The following is an 11,640-nucleotide window of genomic DNA, read 5'->3' as shown; positions in this document are numbered from 1 at the left end:
CTGATAAGAGGTATAGACTCTACCCAGGGAAAAAAATGCACACACATATCACGTTTTGCATTTAATTCCTAGGAGCTTATAGACCCCAAAGCCCTGACGATTACTGCAGATTGTTTTTTAATTTCCAGAGCTGCGTAGACCATTGGGAAGAGTGTAGACTGACAGGTGAGAGACTTTAAGCATAGCAGGAATCCCAGCTCCCAGAGTCTTGGCTTTGAGAGGTGGTTTGTTTAATCAACTAAAATGTATTGAGACCAACAAGCTCAAAAGTAACTTTCAGGTTTCTCTCATAACTAGTGCACAGAACTGTTGACAAAGGGAAAAAAAAGTATTTTGCTATTTCAAATGTCTCTAGTGGATGAACAGCTCATAAAATATATTTTTAGAGAATAGTGGACTGACTCATCAAATTAAAATTTGCTACTTTCATTTTCTAGAGAGTATGCTATCATGAGAATGACATGCTATCTCTAGTTTAAAATTCTGAAATTTATATTAAGGTGCAATTTGAGCAGAAGTAAAAACCAGTTATATAAAAGGTTTTTAAATAATTATTTAGTGACATGGATACCATAAAATTCGGTCTTTTATTTCGTTTTAAAAATTTTATTTTATTTTATTTTAAAATTTCATTTTATTTTTAAAAAATTTATTTATTTATTTGAAAGAGAATGAGTGGGAGAGGCAGAGGGAGAGAGAAACTCAAGCAGAGTCTGCGCTGAGCATGAGCCAATGCAAAATTTGATCCCACGACCCGGAGATCATGACCTGAGCCAAAACCAGGAGTCAGATGCTTAATGGACTGTACCACCCAGGCACGCCTCGGTCTTTTAAAGTGTACAATTCAGTGTTCTAATATATTCAGGGTTGTGTAACCATTACCACTATCCAATTTCAGGACATTTTCTCATCCCAAAGAGAAACTTTACCCTTTAGCAGTCACTCTCAAACAACTCTCCCCACCTCTGGGAAGAGCCACAATCTACCTGGTCTCTATGGATTTACCTATTCTGGACATTTCATATAAATGGAATCATGTAATATGTGGACTTTTGTAATGGGCTTCTTTCATTTAACATGATGTTTTCAGGGTTCCTGTTATAGCATAAGTCAGTACTTCATTCCCTTTCATTGACAAATAATGTTCAATTGTATAGATATACCACATTTTATTTATCCATCAGTTGATGGACATTTGGGTAGCTTCCTCTTTTTTAGCTATTATAAATAATGCTGCTAAGAACATTGTGAGAATTTTTGTGTGGATATATGTTGTTATTTCTCTTGGGTGTGATATTGCTGGGTCATCTTGTATATTTAAATATGTTTAACATTTTGTGGAACTGTCAAACTATTTTCCAAAGCGGTTGCACCATTTTATAATCCCATCAGCAGACTATCAGAGTTCCAATTTTCTACATCACCAATCTTGTTATTGTCCATCTTTTTTTATTATAGCTGTTCTAACTAGGGGAAAAGTGTTATCTTGTGGTTTTTGACGTGCATTTCCTTAATGGCCAATGATATTGAGTCTTTTCATGTGCTTATTAGCCATTTGTACATCTTCTTTGAAGACTTGTTGATGCTAATCTTTTGTTCATTTTTAATTGGATTATTTATTTTTTATCATTGGGTAGTAAAAAGTTTTTTAAACTAAGAATATTGTAGATAATTCAAAAATAATTTTGAAGAAAAGATAAGTGAAATGGTGTAAGGTCCTTCATGTTTCATGGGTTTGAGTAGAAGTGTTATGAGAAGGTTCAATGAGCCCAGAAGGTGACATACTTCCATTTCCTGGATGGGAGTGTCCAGGGAAAAACCCAGCCCATGAGAGAGGATAAGAAGCACAACTACTTCTCCGTGGGAAGCCCCCTGGGGCGGGATGGGTGGGGGGGCTCCTTCATCCAGTCTTCTTGGAGCTGAGAGGTTAGTTTTATGTGTCAACCTGGCTAGGCTATAGTACCCAGTTATTCAATCAAACGCTAATCTCGGTGTTGCTGTGAGCTATTTTGTGGATGTGGTTAACCTCTATAATCAGTTGACTTTAAGTAAAGGAGATTATCCTTGAAGATCATCCAATTAATTGAAGGGCCTTAAAAGCAAACCTAGATTTTCCTGAGGAAGAAGACTGCTGTGCATAGTCAGTCTAGAGATTATAGTTTAAACCCTCCCTGCCTGAGAGTTTTCAGTTTATGGGCCGGCCTTACAGATTTCAGACTTGCCAGAGCTCACAATCACTTAAGTCAATTCCTTGAGATAAATCTTTATATATGCACAGGTAGCCTACTGGTTATGTTTCTCTGCAGAATCTCACTGATACAGGGAGGAAGTACGTGTCTTCTTGTCCTAAACTTCCCATTTGAATCTACTGGAAACACCAGATTTTCTGATGGGAGTAGCCCTGAGACCCTCTCATCTCAGAGGACATAGCACCCCATGCCCAGAGCAACTGCTCCCTGAAAATTGCTCCATTTGGATCATCATCTAGAAGCCCAAGTTTAATAAGTGGTTCCACTGTTCTGTGTCTCATGCTTGCAATCTCTTGTCTTGATATAAAAAGGTTTCTTTCAGCCTCCTGTGCTCTTGTCCAATGATCATGACCTTTTATTTCAAGAGAAGTAATTCGGTTTTGAGAAGGATAAATGATGCTCTCTAGCTTTTCTTCAAGGTCTTTGACTTGCACTCTGAAGGTCTTCGGCTCTTCATTTGCATGCTCATCTTGTCATTTCCTCTAGGACTTTCCTCCTCTTGCCCCCAAAAATTATCTTCCTGGACTGATAATTCCTCAAGAGACCCCATTTCTTTCTCTTGACAAGTTCAGTCACTTCATTTCCTCTCCCTTGAAGATTTTTTTTTCCATTTTATTTATTTTTTTCAGCGTAACAGTATTCATTCTTTTTGCACAACACCCAGTGCTCCATGCAAAATGTGCCCTCCCCATTACCCACCACCTGTTCCCCTAACCTCCCACCCCTGACCCTTCAAAACCCTCAGGTTGTTTTTCAGAGTCCATAGTCTCTTATGGTTCGCCTCTCCCTTGAAGATTTTGATCTACACTTTTTCAGTAGAGATTTGCTCAGTCTGAAGAATTTTTTAAGATTTATTTATTTTAGAGAGAGAGGAGAGAAGAGGCAGAAGGAGAGGAAGAGAATCTCAAGCAGACTTCCCGCTGAGCCTGATGCTGAATCCCATGACCCCGAGATCATGACCCAAGCCAAGATTAAGAGTTGGATGCTCAACCCACTGAACCACCCAGGTGCCCATCAGCCTGAAGACTTTTAAGATGACCTGTCATGTTGGCTTTTCTGTTTCCCTCTTTAGCAATGTTGATGTAGACTTGATGTCTTTCTCCATCTTGGATATTTAAATGCACACTCAACTTTTCAACATTAGTCAATATCCTCCTGGCTCCTCTTATCTGGCCATAAATACTGTCTCCACCTCCTTATTCCAACCTATTACCCATGTTTCCTTCTCCGAGGTAAGCTGTCAGGTCTTTCATCTTTAGCTAACATTCCTCCAGAGACTTGATCTGACTCTTCACATGGGCTGTGGAGTTCTAAATGAAGGTCCTGAGTCTTTTGTTGCCTGTATGGTTTTAAATTTACTTTTGCTTTTTCCACTTGTACTTTTATGGATTTGCTTTCTTTGTATGGATTTGACTTTTTATGGATTGTGGATCTTTCTCATGATATAAGAGACTGGCTTATTTTGATCTGAACATTGATTTTTTTTTTTTTTTTTTTTCCTAGCTGGTTTACTGTTAGGCAGAAGATGGAGTTAGATGTATCAGGGCCTCAGGCACTTCTGGGCTTTTATCTTCTTTCATCTCAGAGTGAAATTGACAGGAGCTTTCATTCTGCTAAACTATGCTGAATTGTTAATGGTGTGTTCCTTGACTCTGAGTCCTCCTCCTCCTCCTCCTCTTCCTTCTTCTCCTCCTTCTCCTTCTCCTCTTTCTCCTCCTTCTCCCTCTTCTTCTGGAATTGACAAAGGGAGTATGAATAATAAGAACAGGGGAGAAAACGTGCTCTCCAGAAAACAGGATTGCCTAGAAAGCCAGTGTAATTAGAGCAATATGTGGCGAAACTGCTAGTTTACCCCCAATATTCATTCTTCTTTTCTTCCTTAGTAGAACCCTTGATTTACATTAGAACACATAGCCATTTGGAATTAAGATCACCTCTCTCAGCATATCATCCAGTTTATTGTGGCCATGTGGGAAAGTTCTGGCAAATGAGATATAGGCAGAAGTGTCCTCTGCAACTTCAGGAAATGTCCCTGAGGGAAAGACATACATTTCTTTATCCCTTTCACCTTCTGTTGGTTGAAAGGGAGCCATTTGGCTGAAGCTTGAGCAGCCATGTTGGATCATGAGAGAAACACCATGTGTTGAGGATGGTCGAACAAGAGAAAAAAAACCAGGGTCCCTGAAACAGTGGAGGGTCAAGTCAGCTCTAAATTATTTATTTCCTGGCTAAATTTATGTGAGAGAGAAATTAATATTTAGTTGAGGCCACTATCACTTTAATTTTTCTGTCACAGGTAAACCTCATTCTAGTTAATGCTGTATTTGGCATCTAGAAATAGGGCACTGCAAGTGACAAAACTGAGGTGCTTAATTAATGAGTGTATTGGGTTGCAGATGGCAAGGACTCAGGCTTTGCAGACTGGAATGCTTGGGACTCTTGTTATACAGTAGTAAAACTTTTGATCAAAAAATTGTGTGTTGGGGCGCCTGGGTGGCTCAGTGGGTTAAGCCGCTGCCTTCGGCTCAGGTCATGATCTCAGGGTCCTGGGATCGAGCCCTGCATCAGGCTCTCTGCTCCGCAGGGAGCCTGCTTCCTCCTCTCTCTCTGCCTGCCTCTCTGCCTACTTGTGATCTCTCTCTCTGTCAAATAAATAAATAAAATCTTAAAAAATAAAAATAAAAAATTGTGTGTTAGTTGCCTATTACTGTGTGGCAAACCATCCCTGAACATGATGGTTAAAACAATGAGCATTTTTTGGGGCGCCTGGGTGGCTCAGTGGATTGGAGCCTCTGCCTTCGGCTCAGGTCATGATCCTGGGGTCCTGGGATGGAGCCCCATGTCGGGCTCTCTGCTCTGCGGGGAGCCTGCTTCCTCCTCTCTCTCTGCCTCCCTCTCTGCCTAGTTGTGATTTCTCTCTGTCAAATTAAAAAAAAAAAAAAAAGAGCATTTTAATACCTCTCTGATTCTGTGGGTTGACTGTGACATTCCCAGTTGGGTGGTTCTTCTGCTGGTCTCACAGGGGTCTTTAACAAGTCCTATGGTGGCTGGTGATGGAATATCCAGGATGACTTCATGGAGTGTGTGAGTGGGATGGCTGGAAGGGCTGTCACCTCTTTCTCCATGTGACTTAGCTTGGCCTTCTTTACCTGGTAGCTGAATCCCAATTAGGCAAATGCGAAAGCTGCCAGACCTTCTTAAGGTTTTAAAGTTAGTCACAGGACCAGCCCAGATTTAAAGGGAGGGTAGTACATGGTTGTGAATCCTGGAAGAAACGGTTCATCGGGGCTCAGTTTCAGGCACTAGCTACCTCACCTTGAAAGGCAGATCATAGGCTACTTGAGGTAGCAATGCAGCGTAGCAATGTAGAGAGGAAGGGAAATTTATTATGTGGATGTGTTCTGGCTCCTTCTTGCTACTTTTAGCAAAATCCCACTAGAGAGAAAGAAATACAGCAGCTCAAACTGGAGTTAGCTACTCTGTACAGCTTTACTAAGGGAGGAACACTTTGCTATTACCTATAATCTGGGTTGACCAGGAATCCTTTAATTTTGAGTTTTGTAGAGTTTTTGCAGAAGCCCATTGCTTCTGCACTGAAGCACTTAAGAGGGTTAACTGCAAAGTGGCAGCCTAAGGAGGAATTAAGACAAGTGCCCTCTTCAGAAAAGCAGGGGACCTGTTGGCAAGGAAGGATGTGTGTTGTGTCAGATCCAAAGAGAGCCATCATCCAGTTGGGAGAATGGCCGATAAGGAAAATAGCAGGGTTTTCAGACTTGAAAACCATGTCCAGATAAGGTCTCTGGCTGTGGTAACTCACACTGGAACTGACTAGAACCAACTAGACCAAAGGTCTACTGAATTTTTAAGGAATTGTGCTATCAAGGAAACCTCAAACCCTGCCTGTAGAAGCCTCTGATTGCTCTACCCTCACAACACTCCTTGGGCCCTTGAACCCACGCCAGCAGGAAGTAGACTTGGATGACTGAATTTTTCAAAAAGGGTATGCTCTCTCATGTTCTTTGTGGATGTGGCTATCCAGCCCTGGGCTTATATGCTGCTTCTCAAAAATGCAGCTGATCTAGGAATTAAGCAAGGACTACTGATTTACTTACTACTTTAACCAAGTTTTACCAAATACTTCTTTGTATCAGGTATTATGTTTGCACTGGGGACGCAGTTATGAAGGAAAGGAGAGGCAGTTGAGAGTCCAGAATGCCTGGTAGGGCCCATACTCACTCAGACTCATCATCTGTAGCCATGTCTCCTCAGTGAGGCCTTTTGGAAGGACTCCAGAATTTCCCATGTCTGTCCCTTCAGCTGATCTCAGCGATGGGTATCCCAGCTGCACCAGCTTCCTTGTTAAGTCTTATTGGATTTTTCCGGGTCATGTCTGTATCTGGGCCTGCCATTGACATTTCCAATACACTGGTTGGGTAAGGTGCAGAGGTTAGGACTCACAGTCTTGGTGTTGTCAGAATATTCTTAAGACCTGACTGTGCAAGGCTGTGGCTTGCAATCTATTGTCCCGTGGCCCCTTACACACACATCCTGCCTCGGCAGCCCATCCCACTTCCAAATGGGAAGAAAACTTGATGACAACAGTACATATTTTTGAGATTACATTTTAGAGTTATGCTTTAGCAGGAGGAGTGTGGATATTTTAGATACCTATCTTCTAGTCATAAAAATGGCATAAATCCTGACCCTTTACAGATGAGTGTGCCTGATCAGGAGGAACTTTCGTAAATAGCTTGTATGAGGCAGTTTCTGGTTGTACATGCAGAAAGCTGACTCTTGCTTAAGCAAAAAGTATGTTTTCGTTCTTTGCCCCAGGCTCCGTGTGTCTATTATATTCTTTTCTGTCTGCCAGCTCCAGGAAGAAAAAAGTCACAGAAAAGCATTATGATTGGCTCAGTTTCTGTCATGTATCCATCTAGGGTAGGTTCTGATTCCAAAAAAAGAAGGGGCAGGAAGGGAGGAAGGGCTGCTGAGAACAATAGCCAATACATTTGGGTTAAAACAGCAAGACTCTTGGGAGGAGAACTTTATTCAGGAAGAAGTCACTTGAATGGCTCCTTTGGTTAGGCGAATGTAGGGTAAGTAGATGCCAATGTTTTAGGCAAAGGGTGACACTGGATCGTGGTGTCTTGAAAATGACGTCCTCTCTTTATACCCTGATCTGGCCCCTAGGGAGGAAGTGGAAAAATTCGCATTCTAGCTAGGAAACCTCCCAGAAGCGGTGAAGTCACATCATGACAACATTCTTAGTTGATGAAAATGGGTACTAACTGAGCTGTGCCTGCAAAAAAAAAGACACCAAGGCCTCAATTCCCCCACATGTGATATACCAGAACATAGGTCACTATTCTGCCACAGCTCATGGCTGGAATTAGGGCTGTGTACTCCATCTCTTCGTATAGAAAATATTTATGTGTTTTGACAGGGCACATGGATGGCTCAGTTGGTTAAGCATCTGACTCTTGTTTTGGCTCAGGTCATAATCTCAGGGTCATGAGATCATGCCCTATGTTAGGCTCCTCACTGACTGTAGAGCCTGCGTAAAATTCTCTCTTTTTCCCTGTGCCCCTCCCTCCCCACTCTCATGTGTGCTCTCTTTAATGTGTGTGTGTGTGTGTGTGTGTGTGTGTGTGTGTGTGTGTATGTTTTGAGGACAATAACTGAACATGAGAAGGGAATGGAAAAAACTCAGTGTGCCCATCAGATTCAGAGTGATGCCAGCAGGAGGGCCTGACCTTGTGAAAGGTTCCCGTGGCCTGTGTAAGGATCTGAATCACCACGAGTATCATGCCAGCAATAGTCAAGGGTGATTTCACAAGCACAAGAAAGAGTTGGTGAGAAGTGCATGGATTTTGTGTGCATTTTGGAGTTTTTATTAGCTTGTTGATGGACTGGGTGTAGATCTTGAGGGAAAGGGAGAATTTAGGAAAAGCTCTTAGGTTTCTAATGTGAAGTGAAGGCATTTGCATATATATGAATTTGTATATATTTGCATATATATGAATTTTATATAAATATAAAAAATATATATCGGGGCATCTGGGTGGCTCAGTCGGTTAAGTGTCTGACTCTTGGTTTCAACTCGGGTCTTGATCTCAGGGTCATGGGCTCAAACCTTGCATTGGGCTCCATGCTGGGCATGGAGCCTTCTTTAAAAAAAAAACCACATACATACACATACACATATATGTATACATCCATTTGTTTAAATATGTGCAAAATACTTCTAGAGGGCTATATAAGAATTTCCATGGGAGATGTGGTAGATTGCAAAAAGATGACCACAGGGACATCTGAGTGGTTCAGTGGGTTAAAGCCTCTGCCTTCGGCTCACGTCATGATCCCAGGGTCCTGGGATCAAGCCCCGCACCGGGCTCTCTGCTCTGCAGGGAGCCTGCTTCCTCCTCTCTCTCTGCCTGCCTCTCTGCCTACTTGTAATCTCTGTCTGTCAAATAAATAAATAAAATCTTAAAAAAAATATATGACTATAAATTCCTCCCAATCCTTATGTCTCTGACCTTTTGCAATGGGACTTTGCTGTCCCTCCCATCAAGAGGTGGAGCCTGCTTTTCCCCACTCCCCAGTCTGTCTGGCCAGATAACTTGCTTTAACCAGTAGAATGCAACTGAGGTGATTTCAGAACTCTGAGCCCAGGGTGCCTTACGCTCTTACCATCTTACCATCATTCTTATCATCATTCAGAGAAGCCTCTGTGAGGATGAGAGATCACAGGGAGAGAGGGGTCCCTGGACAGCCAGCCTTACACATGGGAGTAAGGCCATTGTAGACCTTGTAGTCCCAGTCCTTCAGCCAAAGGACCAAAACAGCATGCCTCATGCCAGGCCAGACCAGCAGAAGCACCACCCAGCTGTGTCCAGCCCAAATTACTGATCCACAGGGTCCTGAGCAAATACAGTGGTTGCTGCTTTAAGTCCCTGAGTTTTGGGCCAATTTATTGCACAGTAATAGATAACACTATCTAGATAATAGATATCTAGATAATAGATAGCACTGTTATAGGAGGGAACTGAGTGGCTGAAGAACAGGAATAGGAGAGATTTTTCATTTACCCTTTTGTGTCATTTGAGTTTTAAAACTTGCGAATATATTACCTATTAATTCTCAAAAACTGGGTGCCTGGGTGGCTAAGTAGGTTAAGCCTCTGCCTTCTGCTCAGGTCATGATCTCAGGGTTCTGAGATTGAGCCCCTCAAGGGGCTCTCTGCTCAGCGAGGGGCCTGCTTCCTCACCCCGTCCCCCTCTGCCTGCCTCTCTGTCTACTTGTGATATCTCTCTCTATTAAATAAATAAATAAAATCTAAAAAAAAGTTTGAATTTTAAAAAATTTTCAAAAATTTTGTCAAATTTGATGAATACATCTCTTATTCTGAACATAAAGAGTACAGTGCTTGACTCATCATTATCATCGATTTTTTAAAAAAGATTGATTTATTTTAGAGAGAGAGGAAGAGTGTGCATATAAATGGGGGGAAGGGCAGAGGGTGAGGAAGAGAATGCTAAACCCACTCACCACTGAGCATGGAACCCATTTGGGGCTCCACCTCACCACCCCTGAGATCACAGCCTGAGCTGAAAGCATGAGTTGGATGCTTAAGGGTGACCTGAGCCACCCTTGTGCCCCACCACTGGTTTTTAAATAAACTTTTCTTGAGACATAACATACCTGCAGGAAATTACACAAATCATAATAGTACAGCTTGATGAACTTTCACAATGTGAGCATACGTGTGTAACTGGACCCAGATCAAGAACCACCACCAGTCTCCTTCATGCCGCTCCTAGCTGCTACCCACAAGCAGTGTATGTGTACATATACACACATATAATATATACTTATATTTATAAATGTATTCACATATATATTTTTTATTGTTTCTTATTTATTTAGTAAAACAGTTTCTTTTCCTCTCCATTAAATATATTTGAACAAGTATTTAAAGAATGCCATTTTAAAGGCACCTGGAGTTATCTGCCTTCACGAGAGCACCCACCGATCTCCATCTGGCCTTTCTGCTTTAGCCGGTGAAAACCTCAGAGCTGTTCCTAGTTGAAACCAAACCCCTGCGGTTGGGTAGATGCGTTCCTCCCTCTTGTGGCCATGTTTGGCTACTGCACCCAAGCGAGGCATTCAGGTCAGTCAGTCCAGGACTTTGCCAACACTTAAGCCAGGGTGCAGAATCAGATAAACCCGGCTCCGTTCTGGGTTGGCATTTTAGAGCCACCCTTGTAGGGCGAAGTGACCTTACTGTCCCCAGCTTGGGTAGCACCCGTAAGGTTGCCTTCGTGGTTGGTAAATGCTCCTGGGCTTGCCTATGTGGCTAAAGACCTGAAGCCCTGCTTCTCTGGAGCTTCTCCCTCCTGTCGGGGGTTATGGGAGAAGGCGAGGTGTGTAGGAAGCTTCAGTAAGAACCAGGGACCTGGGGGCACCTGGGTGGCTCAGTTGGTTAAGCGTCTGCCTTGGGCCCAGGTCATGATCCCACGGTACTGGGATCCAGCCCCGAATGGCGAGTCCCGCATCTCGCTCCCTGCTCAGTGGGAAGCCTGCTTCTCCCTCTCCCTCTGCCCCTGCTTGTGTTCCCTCTCTTGCTGTGTCTCTTGCTGTCAAACAGATAAAAAAATTTTTAAAAGATTTATTTTATTTATTTGACAGAGACATTGCGAGAGAAGGAATATAAGCAGGGACAGTGGGAGAGGGAGAAGCAGGCTCCCCCCTGAGCAGGGAGCCGGATGTGGGGCTTGATCTCAGAACCCTAGGATCATGACCTGAGCCCAAGGCAGATGGTTAATGTTTGAGCCACCCAGGCCCCCCTCTGTCAAGTAGATAAATACAATTTTAGAAAAAAAAAAAAACAAAAACAAAACCCAAACCTGGGGCCTGCCCTGGAGACCTGGGACTTACAGGGTATGGCCTGGGGGGCAGGAGCAGAGGCAGGAAGCTAGGAGTTAACACACTTGAGTGCCCCAGGAGCTGACAAAGAAATGACATGAAGTGATTTCTGTCTTTAAAAGTTTACTCTTTGGGGAGGTGGAAGCAACTGGGTGACTTCTTGAGAGGATACCTGGTAGAGGAGGGCCCTGGGGAGTGGACCCACCGGGGCGGTCTCCACAAGGAGGCCTCACCTACTGCCGCTCCCACCGGGGGCTGGTCCAGAGGACAGAGCCAGTTGCAATCTGTAAATATTGACGTTGGTCATTTCTAGTTTATGTCTGTTTTCCAGTCCCTATCTTTCGGTTTCCTCCTTGTGTAGTATTTTGTCATGAATGGGACACACTCCACTAGCCCTACTCAGCAGTGCAACTACCAAAAAGGGTATGAGGGGGGAACCATACAGGCGGAGAGTAGGGCAGGGGCA

The sequence above is a fragment of the Meles meles genome, chromosome 8 (assembly GCF_922984935.1).
Source record: "Meles meles chromosome 8, mMelMel3.1 paternal haplotype, whole genome shotgun sequence".
Taxonomy (NCBI): Eukaryota; Metazoa; Chordata; class Mammalia; order Carnivora; family Mustelidae; genus Meles; species Meles meles.
This window is presented reverse-complemented; position numbering follows the sequence as displayed.